This window comes from Callithrix jacchus, chromosome 7, assembly GCF_049354715.1.
Source record: "Callithrix jacchus isolate 240 chromosome 7, calJac240_pri, whole genome shotgun sequence".
NCBI classification, from domain to species: domain Eukaryota; kingdom Metazoa; phylum Chordata; class Mammalia; order Primates; family Cebidae; genus Callithrix; species Callithrix jacchus.
The window spans coordinates 7203156-7227328 of NC_133508.1; positions in this window are offsets into that span (position 1 = coordinate 7203156).

Sequence of the window (24173 nt, forward strand, 5' to 3'; positions counted from 1 at the left end):
TATCCTTTAAGCCATCTACACTGGCTTAAAGAAAAATAATTTATTATGAGCATGTGGATATGTCACTGAGAACCTGAGAATGAGAATGCACTTGAACCTTATAAAAGACTAAAACCAGGGACCTAAATAAAGTGCGCACTTGGCTCTGTCTCCTGCCTCTCCCCTCTGCTCACATCTGCACGTCTGACTTGGTTTTTTCTCTTGTTCTATAGAACCACATGGCAGGAACCCTGGATAACAGCATCTCTTATGCTTTCCCTTTAACTGCTTCAGGCACTAAACAGACACTCAGATATTCAGACCTAATATCCCAAAGAAGAGACTCATCAGCCCAGCTTGGAACAGGTCCTGTGTTTGCACAAACCAACTCTGGACATGAATAAGAATTGCATGTTTTGTTTTTTAACCAACAGATAATTGTGTGGAGTGTGCGTGCAGAAGCACACATGTCAGGAATTGTTACCTCTGACTTTCTTAGTCTGTCTTACATCTTTAAAGTCAAAATCTCAAAACATCACTCATGATTTTTCTCTATTTTCTTAACTAAGCAGGGATAAAATAACTTCATATTTAAATGTTCCTTTAAATTACACCAAAATGTTTTTCTTTCATGTTTGCCAAAGTATGTATAAGTATATCAAGGCTATAATGTTTTGCATGAGTTTGTATTTAGTTTATTAGGTATCCAGCTGATATACAGTTATCATCCAAGTATATTTTGAATTGTCTAAAATATTTGAATTGAATCTAATTTGATCTTTGCTCTGAAACAATTTGTAGTAACAAAAGCATACTTAAAAGTACTAAATAGCACACGGAATCATAATATTTAGACATCTGTAAAAATAATGATTAAGACATATGCTGCAAGCATTTTTTAAATGAAAAATATTAGCCATATTGTTACTTGCTAATGCCTTCAAAATTTTCCTTACTCTGTCCACATTATGGGCACTGTGTTCTATGTATATTTTTATTCTAAATCATAACCACTTGATGTCTTAAGAATAATCTATTAGCTTGATAACAAGAGCAAAGTAATAATTGTTTTGAATGATCCTCTACAGCAGTAGGTAAGATTAAAAGGTAAACATGGAGATGTAGGCACATAATCACTAAAGAAAGGTAGTAATAAGAAACTATGCTTAAACAAATAAATATTAAAAATTGATGTATGATATGTAAGTAACGGGCTAATAAATTGATTTGCTAATTGTTCCTCGGGATGATTAACATGAATTTTTGGCATAATATGCATTCATAAGTGTACTGAATTCCTTTCCAAATTGCCAATGTTTTTATTCCTCAGTCGGCAATGTAATCACTTCAGCTATACTGAGAGAGAGTTTATTTAGTAGCTGCTTGCACAGAGCTATCTCCAATTTCATGGAAAACAAATTCGGCAATATAATCGGGGAGACTGAGTCACTAAATAGGAGTCCAAAGACCTCAGTTTTATTCTGGATCCAAAACAAAGTTATTATAGGACGCCACAATGTCATTTCAATATGCTGAGTCTCAGTTTCTGCATATATCCAACATTTCACAGAGATACAGGAAAGATTTTATGACACAAAAAAAATATATACAGTGAAATGCATAGCCGTTGAGTGTCCGGTGTGATATGTTTTGGCAAATGTAAGCATGGAGTGTAACCAACACCCAAGTCAAAATATGGAATGTTAGCTAGGGTCGGTGGCGCATCTCAAAAAAAATCCAAATATTGCACATTTGCCTAGAAGTTTCCTGGAAACTTCTCTTGAAGGGGTTGACACCGTTTATATTCAAAGACAAAAATAGATTGAAGTTAAAAAGATGTTTAAAAGATCTAGCACACAGTCACCAAAAGACAGCTGACGTGGCTATACTAATATCAAAAAAATAATCATTAGGAAATGATCTAATGATTACAAGCATGTAATAATTCAACCACAGAGTCTCAAAATACATGAGACAAAACCAATAGAATTAAATACATGAAACGAAAACGACAGAATTGAAGGGGGAAGCAGAACAATAAAAAAAAATTGATGGAAACGTCAATACTCCAATTTCAATAATACATAGAACAACTAGACACACGTCAGTAAGAAAATAAATAGAAGACTTGAAAAACAATCTGAACCAACTAGAATTAACATCCCAGAATAGTAGATATACATTCTTCCATGGTACGCATTGGGCCTCATGAAGGATAAACCATATATTAGACCAAAAAGCCTCGATAAACAGAAAAGAAAGGAAATTATATGAAGTATGTTGTCTGACCACAGTGGAATAAAATCGGAAATCAATAACAGAAGAAATTTTGGAAATTCACAAATATGTGTAAATTTAAAAGCATACTTTTAAATAACCGACATGTAAAAGATGACACCAAAGGAGAAGTTAGAAAATACTTTGAAATGAATAAAAATGAAAACGCAAAATATGAAAACTTACAGGATGTAATGAAACCAGTGTTCAGACGGAAATTTGTAGCTGTAAATACCTACATTAAAAAAGAAGAAAGAGTTCAAAAAAATAGCCTAACACCTTATGGAAGTAGAAAAAGAAGAGCAAACTAAACCAAAAGCAAATTTAATAAAGGAAATAATAATGATTAGGGCAGAAACATATGGTATAGGGAATGAAAAAATAATAGAGAAAGTCAACTAAGCCAAACGTTGGAAAATGTCAACAAAGTTGATAAACCTTTGGCCTTTAGCTAGACTAACCAAGAAAAAAGAGCGAAGATTCACAGCAGTAAAATCAGGAATTAAAGATGGGACAGCGCTACTAACCTTAGAGAAAGAAAAGGATTATAATGAGAAACATACTGTGCACAATTTTGTCAACAAATCACATAACCTAGAAATTGACAAAATCCTAGAAAGACACAAACTAATGAAACTGACTCAAAAAAATTAAAAAAAAAATCTGACTAGAATTACAATAAGTATAGAAATTGAATTAATAATTGAAAGACTCCCGGCCGGGCGTGGTGGCTCAAGCCTGTAATACCAGCACTTTGGGAGGCCGAAACGGGTGGATCACGAGGTCGAGACATCGAGACCATCCTGGTCAACATGGTGAAACCCCGTCTCTACTAAAAATACAAAAAATTAGCTGGGCATGGTGGCACGTGCCTGTAATCCCAGCTACTCAGGAGGCTGAGGCAGGAGAATTGCCTGAACCCAGGAGGCAGAGGTCGCGGTGAGCCGAGATCGCACCATTGCACTCCAGCCTGGGTAACGAGAGCAAAACTCCATCTCGGGGAGAAAAAAAAAAAAAGACTCCCACAAAAAGCAAGCCTAGGCCCAGATAAAGTCACTGGTGAATCCAAGGAAGAAGTAGTGCCACTGCTGAGAAACTCTTGTGAAAATATGGAAAAGGGAACAACTCGTGTTATCCTGAGAGAAAACCAGACAAAAATATCACAAAAAAGAAAACTACAGATTAATAATCTCTTATAAATATGACAAAAATATCCTCAACAACTACTAACTGAATCCATTAGCATATTAAAAAGATTTACAACACGACTAAATGTACTTTTCCTAGAAATGCAGTTTGTTCAACATATGAAAATATATCAGTGCACTAGACTGTACTAATAGAAAAAATACAGAAACCACATGAGCATCACAGTAGATGCATAAGGCAAAGGTAGTGAGTTATCTCAACTGAGCGTTCACATCAGTTACAGATAAAAGTCCTTGTTCTATTCTTTCCCCCTCTCACTGCAGCACTAGATTAGTCTTTTTTCAAAAGTCAAAATATAGCACCACAAAAAGAATTTGACAAACTCCAACACCCTTTCTTGATTAAAAACACTAAACTAGGAATAGTAGGGTACTCCCTCAACCTCCTAAAGAACATCTAGAAAATCCACAGTTAACATCATACTTATTTTGGTGAAAGACTGGGAGCTTTCCCATGAAGATGAGGAACAAGACAAGAATGTCTTCTCTACCTATTTCTAGTCATCACTGTACTAGATTTCTGGCCAAAGCAACTAGGAAAAAAAGAAAGAAAGAAAGAAACAAATCAACGAAGGGCATCCATATCGAAATGGAAACAGAAACACTGCCTCTATTTGACAATGACATAATCTTGTATATTAAAAAAAAACCCAAAGAATCTAAGAAATAAAACTACTAGATCTAATAAACAATGTCAGCAAGATTTCAGAATACAATATCAATTCAGAATACAACATCAAAATCAATTGTATTTATACCCTAACAATCAACAATACAAAATATAAAATTAAGAAAATAATTTATTTTACAATACCATCCCAAATAATAAAATGCTGATGGACAAATTTAACAAAAATAATTTTAATACCTATACACTGAAAGCTACAAAACATTGTTAAATAAACTAAAGACTACCTGGGCAGCCAAACATGGTGTCACACGCTCGTAATCCTGGCTACATGGGAGGCTAAAGTGAAAGGATTGCTGGAGCCCACCAGTTCAAGTCCATCCAGCCTGGGCAACATAGCAAGAGCCTATCTCTCTCTCCAAACACTAATAATAGCAATAACAAAACCTAGATAAATACAAAGACATTCTGCATTTTGGAATACTTAATATTATAAAAACGGCAATAACTCCTCAGCTGCCATTTTTTGGCAGAAAAAGATAAGCTGATAATAAAATGTGTATGAAAATGTTATAGACCCAGAGTAGCCAAAACAATCTTGAGAAAGAATAACAGTTGGGAGACTGAGTTCCCTATGTCAGAACTCACGACATAGCTACAATAACCAAGAGTATGGCACCGGCATAAGTATAGACACAGAGCAAATAGAGTAGAATAAATTGAGTCCAGAAATAAGCCGTTTATTATCAGTTGTCTAAAAGAGTGCCAATTCAATGACGAAAGAATAGTCTTTTTAACAAATAATGTTGAAACAACTAGATATCCACATGCAAAACAATGAAGTTTGATACCTACACATAAACACAAAATTAACTTAAAATTGATCAAATGTGATAGCCAAAGCTGTACAGACTTCAGAGAAAAACATAGACGGCAGTCCACATGACCTTGGATTAGATCATTTCCTAGACATGATGCCAAACGCAAAGCAACAACAACAGAATAAATTAAACTTTATCAAAATTAAAAACATTTGCGCTTCAAAGAACAGAGTCAAGATTAAACATAAAGGCAACCCAAAGAATGGGAGTAAATACTTCCAATTATAGATTGATAAGGGTCTAGTATTGATATAAAGAATCTTTATGGCCGGGCGCGGTGGCTCATGCCTGGAATCCCAGCACTTTGGGAGGCAGAGGCGGGTGGATCACGAGGTCAGAGATCGAGACCATCCTGGTCAACATGGTGAAACCCCGTATCTACTAAAATACAAAAAATTAGCTGGGCGTGGTGGTGCGTGCCTGTAATCCCAGCTACTCAGGAGGCTGAGGCAGGAGAATTGCCTGAACCCAGGAGGCGGAGGTTGCAGTGAGCCAAGATCGCGCCATTGCACTCCAGCCTGGGTAACAAGAGTGAAACTCCGTCTCAGAAAAAAAAAAACCTTTACAACTCAACAATAGACAAATAACCCATTTTAAGAATGGGCAAAGGATTTGATTGGACATTTCTCCAAAGAAAACATACAAATGGCTGATAAACACATAAAAAGATGGTCTCACAATTAACTATCAGGAAAAAGCAAATTAAAATTACAACAAAGCACTTCACACTCACTAGGATAGCTATAAGAGAAAGACTGTTTTCCACTTTGGAAAACAGCCCAGCAGTTTCTTGAAAACTTAAACATAGGTTGGGACCCGCAAGCCACTGATAGGTATGTCCCCAAGAGAACTGAGAAGGAAGGAGTAACACTGCCTCTATTTGAAGATGACATGATCTTGCATATAAAAAAATCCCAAAGAATCTACAACATAAAAACTCATATACAAGTTCTGTATGAAAACTTGTATACAATGTTCATAGCAGAACTGTTGGTAATAGCTGAACAGCAGGAAAAAAATCCAAAAGTTCATCAAGTAATGAATACATAAACAAAATGTTGTGTATTCATACTGTGGAATAGGATTCAACCATCAAAAGAAATGAAATACTGATACCTGCTACAACGTGAATGAACCTTGAAAACATGGTGCTGAGTGAAAAAAGTCAGACACAAGAGGCCACACACTGTATGACTCTATTTACATGAAATGTCCAGAATAGAGAAATCCATAGAGACGTAGATTACTGACTGCCAGGAACTGAGACAAAGCAGGGAGTATGGAATGTCTACGAGAAGATGCGAGGTTTCTTTTGAAATAATGAGCTTGGGCCGGGCACAGTGGCTCAAGCCTGTAATCCCAGCACTTTGGGAGGCCGAGGTGGGTGGATCACGAGGTCAAGAGATCGAGACCAATCTGGTCAACATGGTGAAACCCCGTCTCTACTAAAAATACAAAAAATTAGCTGGGCATGGTGGTGCGTGCCTGTAATCCCAGCTACTCAGGAGGCTGAGGCAGGAGAATTGCCTGAACCCAGGAGGCAGAGGTTGCGGTGAGCCGAGATTGTGCCATTGCACTCCAGCCTGGGTAACAAGAGCGAAACTCCGTCTCAAAAATAAAAAAAGAAAGAAAGAAAGAAAGAATGAGCTTACTGTGAATTCCGTAAGGCCTACAGTTCACACCTGTGTGAATGTACTAAAAACCACTGAATCACATCCTTTGTGGGGGATGGCTGCGGGAATACTGCAGTCTTCTCTATTCAATAGAGGACAAAATGGAGGCACTGGAGATTAGGCACTTCATGCTAAGTCACAAAGGTAGTAAGTGATAAAATTGGGATTCAACCTAGACACTCTGGCTCCAGAATCCAAACTTTTAACTGCTATGTCATGTGGAACTTGCAGAGGTGTCTGCAAAATTCAACTAACAAACCAAACAGATGATACACTGGAGACAATGATATAAAATAGAGATATTTATACCATTTTTGTAGATCAGGTGCTAGACCCATGTATTCTGTAAGATTCTGACGACATACAATGAAACCTGTAAGTACCTTTACAGAAATTACCTCTCATCGGATCATTTGGTTCCATCTCTGCCATATATAAAAGCTTCGGCCAGGTGTGGTGGCTTACGCCTGTCATTTCAGCACTTTGGGAGGCCGAGGCGGGTGGATCACGAGGTCAGGAGATCGAGACCATCCTGGTCAACAAGGTGAAACCCCATCTCTACTAAAAATACAAAAAAATTAACTGGGCGCGGTGGCTCAAGCCTGTAATCCCAGCACTTTGGGAGGCTGAGGTGGGTGGATCACGAGGTCAAGAGATCGAGACCAACCTCGTCAACATGGTGAAACCTCGTCTCTACTAAAAGTACAAAAAATTAGCTGGGCATGGTGGCACGTGCCTGTAATCCCAGCTACTCAGGAGGCTGAGGCAGGAGAATTGCCTGAACCCAGGAGGCGGAGGTTGCGATGAGCCGAGATCGCGCCATTGCACTCCAGCCTGGGTAATAAGAGCCAAACTCCGACTCAAAAAAAAAGCTTCTACCATAATGGCACAGGAAGAAGAATTTCTCCTGTAGAAACTTTACCATGTGGACTTGTCATTTTCTGTTTTACAGTGTTACTCAAGTCCCCAGTGTTTACCCTCCTTGTTTATAATATATGGATAATAGTGAGATCCCCTTAGAGGACTGGAATTCACACACGTAATTGGCTTCAGTTGCTGCCATGAGCATAGCGCTCCTTCATAAATAATAATGATTATTAGAGTAATCATTAATATTATGCTCATACTGACACCATGAACAAATCACTGCTTTCCTCATAGTTCTTGTTAATATAGGCAATATGAGAAAACAACTCACTTTTAATTTAAATGAGAATATGATTGTTCACAAGCCACTATAACCGATGCAAGAAGAGCTAGTAACTCATGCACTGGGTGGATGAATAATGAACTACACAGCTGAATGAGGACATAGGGGAGAAGCATTCTTCTGAATTCACAGATATTTTACCTAAGTGAAAATTTTGGAAATAGATAGAAACTATAGCCAGGTGAATTTTCAAACTAGGATTGTGAGGCTGAGTAATATTTTCCAAACATTTTTAATCCACAGTTGGTTGAATCCACAAATGTGAGATCCACAGATATGGAGGATGGCTGGATATTTAAATAGAATAAATATGTTAATTAATTTGATTACTTTGGTGTTTTATTTTTTAATTCTCAAACGGTACTTGGACTGGGTCAATGGCTTAATATTTTGATACCTAGGGAAATTTTCTCACACAGGCACAAGACTATAAAGTAGTCAGTGTTCATCGTCAGATGCAACACCCATTCCACTGAGCAGAAGGTCCCTGGATTTCAAAAGGAAATTAAGGATTTTGGTTTGATGAGGGGAAGTCACTGACTATAAAAAGAATATCAAGTGTTTCGGACTGATAAGCAGAAGTGTATGAAGAAAACAGAATGGATTCAGAAGAGCTGCAATCTTGTCCTGGGGGTTTTCCCTGACTTTCTAAAAACCCAGGCTTCATATCTCTATTTCCATGGGAGCCAGATGCCTCGTTTCGAACATGAAGGGCTTGATCAGTTGACCTCTGTGTTCCTTTCTCAGAGGTCTAATGTTCTACAATTAAATGCCAGTCAAGTCCAGAGCAGGTATCTCAGATTCTGCAGAAGGACCACCATGAAAGGAAAAGAATGGAAAGAGGAAGAGGACTGGCTGAAGGAATAAACATTCTGCTTTGTGAAAGGGCTGAAGACAAGTGACAGCACAGCAATTAGTAAAAGGACGAAAGAGATCTGGAAGCAGAGTTCTCGTGTTTGAGTAAATGGATTCAGCAGGAGGGTTAAAAGGCGGACGAGGTGGACAAGTCGCCAGTGAGAAATGTAAGGTGGGGAGGTGGTATGTGTTGTGCAAAGAGCACAGGATGTGAGTCCTAAAACCTGGTTGAAGTCATTCACTAATTTACACAACCGAGGGTAAGCAACCCATGTTTCCAAGCCTCATTTCCTCATATGTAAAGTGTGGACAATATTTATACTAGACTCCTGGGGATTCCTGAGGAAATTACACACAGGAAAGATCCTTCAAATGATACATAACAGTAAATTAATTAATATATCCTGCACTTACTTTCTGCCCACAAATTTCTCTTTGTGTGCAACCTACAAAAACACAGTTGTCTTTATCCTCGAGTTTTGTCCTGAAGTTATCCCTGGAGTTTGGCAGAGAGGCACCACAGAGACCATCTCCTAATCCCTTCCCTTCTCTGTCCAGAAGTGTACAAAATCCCCCTCAAAACTTACAAAAACTGTGAAGCCTTCCCAGTAAAACCTACTGTGGTACATAGAAGCCACCATGTTTTCTCATATAAAATGCAAGGTCACCTTCAGAGCGTTCTACTAAGGGTTTTGACCTGTCCAACCCAAATCCCAGCTGTGGTTTGGCACTACATGGTGAGAGTTAACCTCCTCCTGCTCAAATATTGATGGAGATGATTCTGGACTCTGTCACTTTGCACCTCCAGGGATCTCCTGTTCATCTGCACCCTGAGAAGATTGGGCTGGGAGACTATTGAGGCTGGGGGGATGCATCCTCCTCCTGCCCTCTTTCCAAGATAGGCTTGTCTGTTTCATCCCTCCCTCCACATTCAACTCCAAGGCCAGAAGATGAGAACTTTCAGAATTATTCTCCCTGTTTAAGAATGGGGGCTTGGCAAAGAACAGATCCAATCACTAATTTTATTGGGTTATTGGGGTATTTTACTGTAACTCCCAAATCTGAAAAGCATCATATCAATGTGTGTTTGTGTCATCTTCTGTTTTAACTGATGAAGGCTGGACTGTGTCCCCCCCACCAAAATTCATATGTTGAAGTCCTAACCCCCAGTACCTCAGTATTTGGAGACAGCACCTTTAAAGAGGTGATTCAGTCCAAACAAGGCCAGCTGGAATGTGGCCTGATCCAATATGACTTGTGTCTTTATAAGGAAAGCAGATCAGGAGGCACAGGGCAATGCCAGAAATGCACACAGAGAAAGGACCCCGTGAGGGCACCGTGAGAAGGTGGCCATCTGCAAGCCAAGAAGAGAGGCTTCAGGAGAAACCCACCCTGCCAGCATCTCAATCTTGAACTTCCAGACCCTAGAACAGAGAGAAAATAAATGTCTGCTGTGTAAGCCATCCAGCATGTGGCACTCTGTTATGGCAGGTTTGCATTTGTCCATGTCTGCACAGCTATAAAGAAATACCTGAGACAGGGTAATTTATAAAGAAAAGAGTTTTCATGGACTCACAGTTCTGCAGGCTGTCCAGGAAGCACGGCACCAGCATCTCGGCCCCAAAAGCTTCCAGTCATCACAGAAGGCAGAGGGAGAGCTGATGAATCACATGGCAAGATCGGGAGCAAGGGGTGGGGGAAGATGCCAGGCTCTTCGCAACAACCAGATCGCACACGAGCTAACAGAGCAAGAACTCACCCATTACAGTGCAGACGGCCCAAGCCATTCATGAGGACTCCACCCCCATGACCCAAACACCTCTCATCAGGCCCCACCTCCAACACTGGGGATTACATTTCAGCATGAGATTTGGAGGGGACAAACATTCAAACCACATCACAGCCCTGGTGGACTAATATATTAACCAAAGAATAATGGCAACCTCTATTGAGGGAAATGGAACAACGTGGAGAAAGAAATCCACATTCCCAGCCTTGTGCACCTTCTTCTTCCCTATTCCTCAGAGTAAATAATGGAGAGGAACTCTTCCTGACAGGAGTGAAGGCCCAGGAAACACACTGATTGGAAGAAATGATTCAAACTCAGGACGGCCTCTCTTCACAGGAATGGTTTCCAATCAACCCACCTGCAGTAGCTTGTATGATCCACATGCAGATCTTCCTGAGTCTTCCACGTGCTTCTGGTCACACAGAACCCTCACACTGGGAACAGACTAATGCTAGGGTGTGAGGGTTTTCAGCCCTAACATTTCTTAATTCCTCAACACTGGGAGTTGAGGGCCATTTCAGTCAACTTGGAGGCTGGCTGCCATCAAAAAGTCTCTGAAGAGAGTGTGGAGCGTGAGTATCTTACCAACTCTGTACTTACTTACCTGAAACCGTTCCTTCTCCCAAACCCATCCTCCTTGACTACATAAAAGTCAGGAGAACACAACATTTCCTCTACGTGTACTCATGGAAAAGAAATAAAAAGAAGCTGGTGTCAGGTAAAGTGGGAAGAGAGTCAAATAGTTATTTATCCATCACATTTGTGAGCAAATAGCATGTCTGGAAATAACGTACATATGGTTAGCACGTCTAATCACATATAAGACAGAAAGAAAAGACACATTATATAATGTGGACATCACACAGTTAAAAACACACAACCCACAGCAAGGGAAAGTTAGGGTCCTAACCCAGGAGAAGTTAAAAACTGGTTCTTCACAGTTGGTTTCTGCTACGAAATAATTTTAAAGCAGCATCGATTCAGTGAAACAGTCCTGAAGATAAGACGACGAAACGAGAGGGAGACTGGAAATGAGAGAAGTTCAACTGTCAGCCACAGCCACATCCCTTCGGAAGTCATTAATTAGAAAAAGCTGGGAACAGAATAGACATCTCTGACAATCAAATTAACGACATAAAAGAAATACTCCAATATAGATTAAATAGAAAAAAAAGAGACAACGTAATAAATAGAAAACACATGAGAATATTATTGTACCTATAGCAGAAAGCACAACAGACTGACAAAAAGATGTATCCAAAGGTAGAAGGGGACGTCTCTGAAACGGAGCAAGTACTGAAGCTGCAAATCACAACAGCACAATGTGCCCAGGGAAATTCGGAATAGAAAGCTTACCGCCAAGAACCGAGAAGCAAGAGGAGATCTCTCCTCTCCAAATCACCATTCCATCTCCTCCGTTGTTCCTCTGTGATTTTTTTCCCACAGAAATCCTTTTACTCCTGCAAGCCTGAGCAGTCAAGAGAACTGTGGCGCGTTTCAATATATGACAGGGGAGTTTTCTTTTTTTTTTTAATTGCATTTTAGGTTTTGGGGTACATGTGAAGAACATGCAAGATATTTGCATAGGTACACATGTGGCAGTGTGATTTGCTGCCTTCCTCCCCTTCACTTATATCTGTCATTTCTCCCCGTGCTGTCTCTCCCCAACTCCCCACCCCCCGCTGTCCCTCCCCTATTCCCCCCAACAGACCCCAGTGTGTGGTGCTCCCCTCCCTGTGTCCATGTGGTTTTCTTTGGTTTTTTTTGAGACAGAGTTTCGCTCTTGTTACCCAGGCTGGAGTGCAATGGCGTGATCTTGCCTCATGGCAACCTCCGCCTCCTGGGTTCAGGCAATTCTCCTGCCTCAGCCTCCTGAGTAGCTGGGATTACAGGCACGCGCCACCGTGCCCAGCTAATTTTTTGTATTTTTAGTAGAGACGGGGTTTCCCCATGTTGGCCAGGATGGTCTCAATCTCTTGACCTCATGATCCACCTGCCTTGGCCTCCCAAAGTGCTGGGATTACTGGCATGAGCCACCGCGCCCGGCAGTCCATGTGTTCTTATTGTTCAACACCCGCCTATGAGTGAGAATATGCGGTGTTTCATTTTCTGTTCTTGTGTCAGTTTGCTGAGAATGATGTTCTCCAGGTTCATCCATGTCCCTACAAAGGACATGAACTCATCATTTTTTATTGCTGCATAATATTCCATGGTGTATATGTGCCACATTTTCCCTGTCCAGTCTATCATTGATGGGCATTTGGGTTGATTCCAGGTCTTTGCTATTGTAAACAGTGCTGCAATGAACATTCGTGTGCATGTGTCCTTATAGTAGAACGATTTATAGTCCTTTGGATATATACCCAGTAATGGGATTGCTGGGTCAAATGGAATTTCTATTTCTAAGGCCTTGAGGAATCGCCACACTGTCTTCCACAATGGTTGAACTAATTTACACTCCCACCAACAGTGTAAACGTGTTCCTATTTCTCCACTTCCTCTCCAGCATCTGTTGTCTCCAGATTTTTTTAATGATCGCCATTCTAACTGGCGTGAGATGGTATCTCAGTGTGGTTTTGATTTGCATCTCTCTAATGACCAATGATGATGAGCATTTTTTCATATGTTTGTTGGCCTCATGTATGTCTTCTTTTGTAAAGTGTCTGTTCATATCCTTTGCCCACTTTTGAATGGGATTGTTTGTGTTTTTCTTGTAAATCTGTTTTAGTTCTTGTAAATTCTGGATATCTGCCCTTTGTCAGATGGGTAAACTGCAAAACTTTTTTCGACAGAAGAATTTTCTAAAGAGACACACATCCCCGACCGACACAGAAGCTTCATTGGGGGATGCAGGAAGAACAGCCGCTGTGTCACTGCCTGATTTTCACATGTTTTTCTTTCACACTTGATTATGAACAGTTTTGTGGTTGGTAAATGTTTAACAACCAACTCTAAAAGAAATGGAATCAGTGGGAATAATTATAAAACTGGAGAATACATAAAAACTACTTCTAAAATAAACCTATCTCCTTCCTAAGAAATAGCCATGCTCCACAGATGGAGTGGAAAGACAACAGGGGAAATGAGTCAGTCCCACCGGGGCCTTCACCCAGCTGGGTGACCCAGGGACTTCATTCATTTTTATCACCTATAAAATGAAAATGTTCAACAGGCTGCTTTTCATGTCTCTTTTCAGCCCTAACGTTTCTTAATTCCAAGGACTAGCAGAGTAGAGATCTATCTCTAAGGAAATTTAAGAAGTTCCTAGGCCCAAATAGAGTCTGTTTTGCTACAAGGCATGTTTCTGCCATTTAAAGTAACTCACCCATGACTGATGATTTGAGGAATATCTGAATGGGAGAAGAGCCACGCTGATTCACAGTTTTTATCAACAGGTCAGGTTTTGTGCCTCCAAATAGCAATAGCTTCATGGAAAGTCCACCAGCCCAGCTGAACACAGCCAGGCATAGAGGATTCAACACAGCACTGCATACTCAGGTGACTCAAGTACGCTCCAAAAGCTCACAGTTGGAGCATCTGAGGGGAGCTTTTTGGAAATGCAGAATCCTGGGCCCTACTCCAGGCTGACTGAATCAAAATCTGCATTTGAACAGCACCCCTAGGTTATTCACATGCATATTCGGGTTTGAAAAGCCTTGGTATCTTCAACATTCCTTCATGGCCCTTTCTGATACTCAACTCAGTTTTACCACCTGTCCTTTCTTGGACCTGCTTAGTACGTGGCTATCCCACTTCTGCTAAGCTACTGATATGGTTTGGCTGTGTCCCCACTCGAATCTCACCTTGAATTGTAGTTCCCATAATCCCCATGTGTCATGGGAGGGACCTGGTGGGAGGTAACGGAATCATGGGGATGGTTACCCCCATGCTGTTCTCGTGATAGTGAGTTCTCACGAGATCTGATGGTTTTATAAGGGGTTTTTTCTCCCTTCACTCTGCACTTCTCCTTGCTGCTGCCATGTGAAGAAGGACGTATTTGTTTCTCCTTCTGTCATGACTGTAAGTTTCCTGAGGCCTCCCCAGCACTGCAGAACTGTGGAATTAAACCTCTTTCCTTTATAAATTACCCAGTCTCTAGTATTCCTTCAGAGCAGCGTGACAATGGACTAACAAAGCGACCTACAATTCTGTTTTGATGCTCAGGGATTAAAACTGTGGTTTTAACTGTGATTCTTCTTCCTAGGATTGCTAATGGTTTTTTCAGTACTGTGGCTAAAAATTTGCAACATTCTTTTTCCCACAGGCTCGTTATGTTTTAGCACATGATTTTGCAATAGGTGAAGTGTTTTATGATCTTATAACAGAAATGCCAATATACTGCTTCAGTTCAGTTCTATCTTTATTAAGTTAAGTTATTGAAAAATAAATTTATCCTTTTTTAAGCTAGTGTGGACTATCCAGGAAAAGCAGGAAAAGTAATTTTCCCATATTCTTTAGCAGTCCAGCCTCAAGAGGGTTGCTTTCCTTTCCCTCTTCCCCAAACCCACACACTACCACTGAAAGCTGGTCAGATATTTAAAAATTCATTGCATCCTCACCCTAATAAACCCAATAACGCTTTGTGAGGAAAACTAAACTAAACAAACAAGCAAACAAACAAAAGACACGAATCTGCCTGCCTGGGCCTTCTCTTCCATTTAGCTAGGTAGAATTCTGAGTGTAGTTCCCACTTCTACCACTAGGGAGCACCCCCGTCCCCAGGGACCTTGCTTGGGTCGCCTGCATGGACCCACAGCATGCGTCCCAGTCCCCAGAGTGCAACCACCGGGCAGGGGAAGCTCCCGGGAAGGGGCTCAGCTTCACTTTGGTTTTCTATGAGCCACATTTTCTGCTTATAGACCCGGGAGGTAGGCTCTGACCCGATCCCCCACCGGGTCCTGAGCTGGTGGTGATGGCCAGGCCAGCCTGCACACCCCAAGGCTGCAGACCAGAACACTGCCCAGCCCGCAGGGCCCCAAGCTGCGGCTCTCAGAGGTCTACTAGAATTGAACTTCCCTATTTGAAAAAAATATATATCTTTAAAAGTAAATAGAATGAAGGGGAAAAAAAGTCCAAGGAAGAAGTTGATTTTACTTATATTTGATTGAAATATTGTCTCCTAGTCTCCCATTATCATTTTCATTTCCCTCTAGCTTTCAGCATTCTGAATTATTTCAGGGCTAGACCTGCCATGGGTCTGATCACACCATTTAAAAACTGACTTAAAAGCCTGTAGGTACACACACAGTGGGGCCGCCTCATTGGTAGAGCACTGCAGGGCCCTTCTCACCTGGACCACCCTCACTGGGCCAGAGGCAAGGACCCCTGGACGTTACTTATACCTCCATGAGGAATAGGGAGGCTACAGTGGCCAGATGTTTGACCTACCAACAGTGCTGACGTTTCTGTAATGCAATTAACATTTAAATTATAGACTTTGAAGAAGGAAGGAAAGAGGGAGGGAGGGAGGAAAGAGAAAGGAAAGAGGGAGAGAGGGAAGGAGGGAGGAAAGAAGAAGGGAGGGAGGGAGGGGGAAGGAGGGAGGAAGGAAAGAAAGAAAAGAAGAGAGAGGGAGGAAGGAAGAAAGGAAGAAAGGGAGGAAGGAAGGAGGGAGGGAGAAAGGGAGGGAGGGAGGGGAGGGAGGAAAAAAAATAACACCAGGTGGCAGTGAGTGATTTCATGACTTACAAGATTTCGCACTGGGCAGACTGACAGCTTTACTGCTAAGGAACTTCTAAGCTGAAATGAAAATCTATGAATCCCAGACTTTCTCTCACATCTGCCTCCTACATTGCTGTGCATATAAGCATTAGGTTCCTGTCCCTCTGACTTCACGACAGAAAAATAGATACTGGAATTCCTCTATCACCTGTTTAACCACTGCTACATCTTTCTGGGACCCTTGTTAAAGTAATAAGATTAATTTACGTAATGAAAAGTGCTTTTCTTTTTCTTTTTGAGTTGGAGTCCTGCTCTGTTACCCTGGTTGGAGGGCAGTGGAATGATCTCGGCTCACTGCAAACTTCACCTCCCAGGTTCAAGTGATTCTCCTGCCTCAGCCTCCTGAGTAGCTGGGATTACAGGCATGTGCCACCATGCCAGGCTAATTTTTTTGTACTTTCAGTAGAGATGGGGTTTCACCATGTTGGCCAGGCTGGTCTCGAACTCCTGACCTCAAGCGATCCGCTCACCTCAGCCTCCCAAAGTGCTGGGATTACAGGCATGGGCCACCGCGCCCTGCTGAAAAGTGTTTTCTACATGAGCACTTTCATCTACCACTAGTTGAGAGTCTCAGAAGTCAGTAAAACGTGGTTCTCAACCCTGGGGGCACATTGAAATCACCCAGGAAGCTTGTCAAAGCTGCTGATGCTCCAGCTCTATCAAAACTGACTAACTCTGTGTACAACACGCAGAGGAAAGTTCTTCAAGCTTCCGTAGTGACCCAGACATGCAGGCAGAGTGGAGAAAGCCCATCCTGAAGAACCAGAAGTGGGCCGCCACCACTATTTGTCCCTGAACTCATGTTGTCATCATTCAGTGGAGCCTGTAGTAAACTGGCCAGCACACACTTATTTCTAGTTTGCCTCTCAGCTTGGCTCTCTGATAGGCCTGGTGTCCTTTTGGCTCAGCTTACCAGTCAATTGATTTCAGCCCCCATCCAGTATCAGTAACACGACCAGCATGGTGGTGGCATGGTGCCAAGGGCAGGGGTTCAGGGTCAGATGCTTGCTTGCCTGACCTACAAGCCGAGGCACTGGGCAGTGACCCTTCGTTTTCATCTCTGTAAAATAAGAATAATTATCAAAATACCGTGGGGTTGTCTGCAACATTAATGTAATATCTGTAATATTCACTATCATATCTAGCAAAATAAATTGCTGCTATGGGTGATAGAGATTCTAACCAAGAGCTCAACAGGTTCAGAGTCAGGAGTTGCTTCTGGGACTCCAGTAATATGGAATGAAATGACGATAAATTGCAATTTGGTTGCAAATAAAAACAAGACAACGGCCAGGTATAGTGGCTCACACCTGTAACCCCAGCGCTTTGGGAGGCCAAGGCAGATGGATTACCTGAGGTCAGGAGTTCGAGACCAGCCTGACCAACATGGAGAAACCCCATCTCTACAAAAAATACAAAATTAGCCAGGCATGGTGATGTATACCTGTAATCCCAGCTACTCAGGAGGCTGAAACAGGAGAATCTCTAGAACCCAGAAGGCGGAGGTTGCAGTGAGCTGAGATTGCGCCATCGCATTCCAGCCTGGACAACAAAGAGCGAAACTCTGTCTAAAAAAAAAAAAAAAGACAAACTAATAGGACTTGAGTTAGGTAGTGCTCGTGCTTGTTCTCTATGGCAGCCATTGAGGCTGCTCTCAGATCTGTGACTTGATCCTTAATGGCATTTCTTGACACCCTTTCCTGCCCTTCCCACGACTGCTGCCTTCTGGACCTGCACGAGCCAGCCAGGAAGGTGGTGACTGATAGTCTCCCTTCGCAGCATGCTTTCTAATAATAAAGAGTGAGAATAACAGACATATTCAACAATAACGGGGAAGTCAAATGCACGATGTCTTTGTTTTTCAATGGAATCGGTTTGAAGAATTTCAGAAAAATTACAGAATGCTCACAATATGATGTTAACTGACCCAAAAGCAAGATGAAACTGATTATGTAGGTCAGTTTTAATTGTGCGTGTAGCCGTGTGTTTGGAAGAATAATCACCGGACAGGGCACCTAGGATTAGAAGCCTGTCTTGAACTTGACCTCACATGCTCATCTGAGACTAGCCGAGTATTTCTGTAAATTGTTTTGTTTGAAGAGTCAATACCTTGTCAGTATTCCTAATAAACGACAGTGTCTACCCAGTCACCTTGAATGCTTTAGGAATTAGGTAGAGAGGAAGATTAACTGATAGATAAGATAGATCATTTTTTTCTAAAACTGTTTACCTTTAGATATTTCTCTGGCTTCTCTTAAGACATCAAAGAGATTAAATTTTTATCTATTTTTTGTGTCCCAGATTAAGGCTTTCCACCACGTTTCCTTGGGAGCACACGCAATAGTTGGCATGCGTGGCTTGGACACACCTTCATGCATTGACAGCTTATCCTGGGAGCTGTGTGTTTATCTAAGAGTCGTAATACCGGCTGGGCGCAGTGGCTCACACTTGTAACCTTAGCACTTTGGGAGGCTGAGGTGGGTGGATCATGAAGTCAGGAGTTCAAGACCAGCCTGGCCAAGATGGTGAAACTGTCTCCACTAAAAATACAAAAATTAGCCAGGCATGGTCACATGCACCTGTAATCCTAGCTACTCGGGAGGCTGAGGCAGGAGAATTGCTTGAACCCTGGTGGCAGAGATTGCAGTGAGCCAAGATCGTGTCACTGTACTCCAGACTGAGCAACAGAGTGAGACTCAAAAAAAAAAAAAAAGTCTTAACTACAAGGAAGATGAGGGAAAAAAGAATCATTGAAGGGCAACTGGAAATTTCTCCCACAGTGAACAGGTATAAAAAGCCCCATGGGCTCTCAGGAAGAGTTTTCAGGAACTTGGAAAATGAATTCACATTCAGAAAATACTGTTTGTGACCCTGTTTCTCACCCAGACCAAATCTGAGTTACAGGCAGTTCAAAACAAGTACAAACAGGGCTCGTGGTGTTACTAGGTTAACTTATTTTCTGGAAATACAAGATCTTTCCAGAACTTCTTTATTAATTGAGATGAGTAAAACTTTCCCCCCTTCCTGTCCATCAGACAGAAATAGTCACACCTCAGAAAATGACTAAGTGTTTTTGTAGTAAACCTCAGACGAAGGCTTCAAGGAAGTGATTGGGGCACCTCTTGCACCACAAATGCCTTATGTGGATGTGAATACTTTTAATATGATATCAGGTCCAGCAATTATGACAGTCCTTGTAAGTTTCTCAGAGGTAAAAAGACAATAATCCAATAGTCAACCCAGTGGGACCTTGGAAATAGTGCTTGTGCTGAGCCTTCCCCTTGTCATGGTGTTTCTCCAATACCCCTAATGAGGTTGAGAAGCTAAATGCCAAGGTGTCACCCTGGCCTCCTTTCTCCTGAGTCAGATACTGTCAGTCTGGGTTAGTTTCCAGGAATGCGTATTTTCCAAAAGCTTTAAACATGATTTCAGTATGTGTAAGACTTGAAGTCCACAAGCTGGTCAGGGAAACAATATAATTATTCCAAATAATTATATTGATAAACTAACATATCGAGGCTGACAGCTATGAGTAACTATAATATTTAGAAATGTTTCCCTTCAGCAATGCGGTTAAAAGAATTTTGCTGTATGTATAATTAAAGTTAATAACCCTTAATAATCCACTTATTGTTAGCTGGGCATGGTAGCACTCCCCCTGTAGTCCCAGCTACTCAAGAGGCCGACATGGGAGGACTCCGAGCCTGGGAAGTCGAGGTTGCACTGAACTGTGATTGTGTCACTGCACTCCAGCCTGGGGGACAGAGCAAGACCCTGTCTCACGATAATAATCTACTTATTAAATTACAGCTAAGTAGCTCTTGTTATACATAAAACATATATGACGTTGCATCTCATTTTATGTAACAACTAAATGAAAAGCTTGCATATTTTATTGGTTGCTGACCCCCCATTAAGAATCATAATCATAGATCATTGATACTATTATGACAATCTGAGAACAGGACAGTTTGTAAGAGACAGTGCCTGTTAGCATTTAACCAGGAAAACTAAAAACTCGTCAAGCACTTACACAAATGAAACTCACCGCAGGGAGAGGGTCCCATGGGTGCGGAAGGAACCAGAAGCCACGCTGAGGCAGCGGATAACCCTGGGATTTGCAAGAGCAGGAAACTCCCGCTGCGCTTGGGCTGGGGGCAAAAGAAGGAAGTCGGGCCACCTGGGACCCGAAACAGCTCCACCTAGTGGAAGCTGGGACCAGCTCAGGTACATCTGTCTGGCCAGAGCAGGATTCACAATGGGGTGCAGCTGCTAACAGACATGCCACATAAGGCTATGGGGGAGGAAAGCAATGCCCCACGCATTCCCTCCCAGCCCTCCCGTCTCTCGTCTCTCGTAAATTAGCTGAACCCAGGGGAAAGCCAGTGGACCCGGGAGCCTGAGAAGCACGTCCTGTATACGGGGCAGGGCAGGAGCGGATCTGTGGGCAATAAATAGAGAAAGGCCCAGCACAGAGTCAGAGATGCTGTGAAGGTAAGTCCCGGGTGATTAAAAGTGTAAAGGGAGGGGAAAGATGGTCAGAAACAAACAAGGTTGAATTACAGGCCAAGAAAGCATTGCTATGGAGTTCGAACGGGAACAACAGGTAGAGATCAGGCTTTCTGCTCCTGCTACGAATTAGACCCTCGAGCATTGAAAAATACTGAAAAAATACAATATATTGTGTAAGGATAAAATACTCCTGTGAAGATTCTGTAGATAAGATATTTGGTAGTGAAGTATTGAACACCTCCTTCCTAAAATGAAGCAAAAAGCAAGGATATCAACTCCCACTTCTATTTAACAAGATACTGGCATTCCTAGACAATGCAATAAGGAAAGCAATAGAAATAAAAGTTATAGGCCGGGTGCGGTGGCTCACGCCTGTAATCCCAGCACTTTGGGAGGATGAGGCGGGTGGATCACGAGGTCAAGAGATCGAGACCATCCTGGTCAACATGGTGAAACCCCATCTCTACTAAAAATACAAAAAAATTAGTTGGGCACGGTGGTGAGTGCCTGTAATCCCAGCTACTCAGGAGGCTGAGGCAGGAGAATTGCCTGAACCCAGGAGGCGGAGGTTGCGGTGAGCCGAGATCGCGCCATTGCACTCCAGCCTGGGTAACAAGAGCGAAACTCCATCTCAAAAAATAAATAAATAAATGAAAGAAAAGTTACAAATACTGGATGGGGTAAAACTGTTCTTATTTGTAGACAAAATTATTTGGCTGAATATTCTAAGGACTCTTCGAAGCAACTACTAGAACTAACAAATGAGTTTAGCAAGGTTATGGGACACAGGTCAATAAACAAAAATTCGTTTTATTTATTTATACCATCAGAGATAAACATTTAAAACAATCGATTTAGCATTAAAAATGTAAAATATTTAGGAATAAATTTAACAAAAATATGCACAAACTGTAGAGTAATATGCTGAAAAGTGAGTAAAAACTACTACATAATATTGCTGAGAAAAAGGAAGCCTGAATAAAAGACAAAATATACCATGTTCATGGCTTGGAATATTTTCTCCCATAAAAATGTCTATTTTCTCCAAATTGATTTATAAATTTCATGCAATCCTTATCAAAATTATAGCATTTTTGGTAGGAACTGACAGATTCTAAGATGTACATGGAAATTGAAAGGATTTACAGTTGCCAAAACAATCTAGAAAAAAATAATAAAACTGAAGAGCCTACCTACCTTACTTTCACACTTTCCATAAAGCTACAGCTGAAAGTTAGCATGGCATTGGCATAAACATAGAAAAACGAGTCAATAGAGCAGAATAGAGAGTCCAGAAATAGACCTAAATTTACAGAGTTGATTTATTTTCAACTGAGACACCAAAGCAGTTAAATGGGACAGTGTAAGTCATTAAGTAAGTGGTGATAGAACAGTTAGACATACAGAACGAAACGTACATGTCAAAGTAAATTCACGGTGGATTATAGTCCTGAATGTAAAAATTAACACTATAAAACTTCCAGGAAAAGCATTGGAGAATATCTTCAGGACCTAGCAGACAAATATTTGTTAGATCCAGAAATCGCTAACTATAAAAGAAAACACTGATTGGCTACACTTCACCAAAATAAAAAAATTTCTCAGCAAAAAACACTGTTAAGAAAATTAAAGGGTAAGCCACAGACTGAACAAAAGTATTTGCAATACCGAAATCTAAAACAGAACTTGTATTCAGAATATATATAGACTCTCCTCAACTTAATAAAAAGACAACCCATTAAAACATGAGCAAAACAACTTGAACAGACGCTTCACAAATAAATTTGTATTAATAGTCAATAAGCACATAACAAATACCCAATGTGTTGTCATCATCAGGGAAATGAAAATTAAAATCATGAAGAGATAGCACTATAGAGCCACTAAAATTGCTAAATCTTAAAATATTGAGCAATCAGAAGTGGCATATGTTGCTGGTAGGAATGTAAAGTGGTATAACAATTTTGGAAAAACATTAACAGTTTCTTTTTTTTTTTTTTTGAGACGGAGTTTTGCTCCTGTTACCCAGGCTGGAGTGCAATGGCGCGATCTCAACTCACTGCAACCTCCACCTCCTGGGTTCAGGCAATTCTTCTGCCTCAGCCTCCTGAGTAGCTGGGATTACAGGCACACACCACCATGCCCAGCTAATTTTTTGTATTTTTACTAGAGACAGGGTTTCACCATGTTGACCAGGATGGTCTCGATCTCTTAAGCTCGTGATCCACCCGCCTCGGCCTCCCAAAGTGCTGGGATTACAGGTCTGAGCCACAGCGCCCCACCAACAATTTCTTATATGTTTCCCCTATGACCCAGCAATTGCACTCTTAACTAATTACCTAAGAGAAATAAAAATATATGCCCACACAAAGACTTGTAAACAAGTATTTACAGTAGCTTTCTTTATAATAGCCCAAAATTGGAAATAACAGAAACATTCATCAACTGATGAGTAGATAAACTTCAGAAAGATTAAAAAGCCAGTGTATTCAGTTAAACAAAGGGCCTTTTAAGAGAGTAAAGTTGTGCTTCAATCAAGTTGAAGGGCCTCTAGGGAGTATTAGGGTATCCTTCAGCCATTTCCATGGAAGCCAAAGACAGTGAACTGATTCTCTTGAAAAGATCTGTGGATGTGGCTTTTATAAAAGAGTGACATCCAGTGAAATTCATCAAAGAACCACCAACTTCTTAACAAAATTGTTCCAGCAGAAAAACTGCCAGCTTGGGTTGAAAAAGACACAGTAAGAAATGAAAAGATGCTATTGAACCCCCAAAATTCTCTAACAGGAAGCAGGCTGACAAAACCACCCAACTGCAAACAGGAGCCACCTTTCATGAAAAAGAAAAGATGATTCATAGGATGGAATCACAACCCCAGAGGGTGTATCTGAAAGTCCTGAAAAATCATTCTCCAATCTTGAAATCTAATCAAGAAATTTCTGTTGGCTTATATGCATTTTGGAATTGCCTTGAACAGGTGGCTTTTACCTTTCATTTGCCCCCTTTTTTTTTTTTTTTTTTTGAGACGGAGTTTCGCTCTTGTTACCCAGGCTGGACTGCAATGGCACAATCTCGGCTCACGGCAACCTCCGCCTCCTGGGTTCAGGCAATTCTCCTGCCTCAGCCTCCTGAGTAGCTGGGATTACAGGCATGCACCACCATGCCCAGCTAATTTTTTGTATTTTTAGTAGAGACGGGGTTTCACCATGTTGACCAGGATGGTCTCAATCTCTTGACCACCCGCCTCGGCCTCCCAAAGTGCTGGGATTACAGGCATGAGCCACCGCACCCGGCTCATTTGCCCATCTTTTGGAACACAAAGTCTGCAGCTGTTATTCTATGCCTATCCCACCACTGTGTATTGGGAGCAAATAATTTATAGTTTTAGCTTCACGTATCAGCAAATGAAGAGAAGTGGACCCCGGTAGCTGTACTCAGTG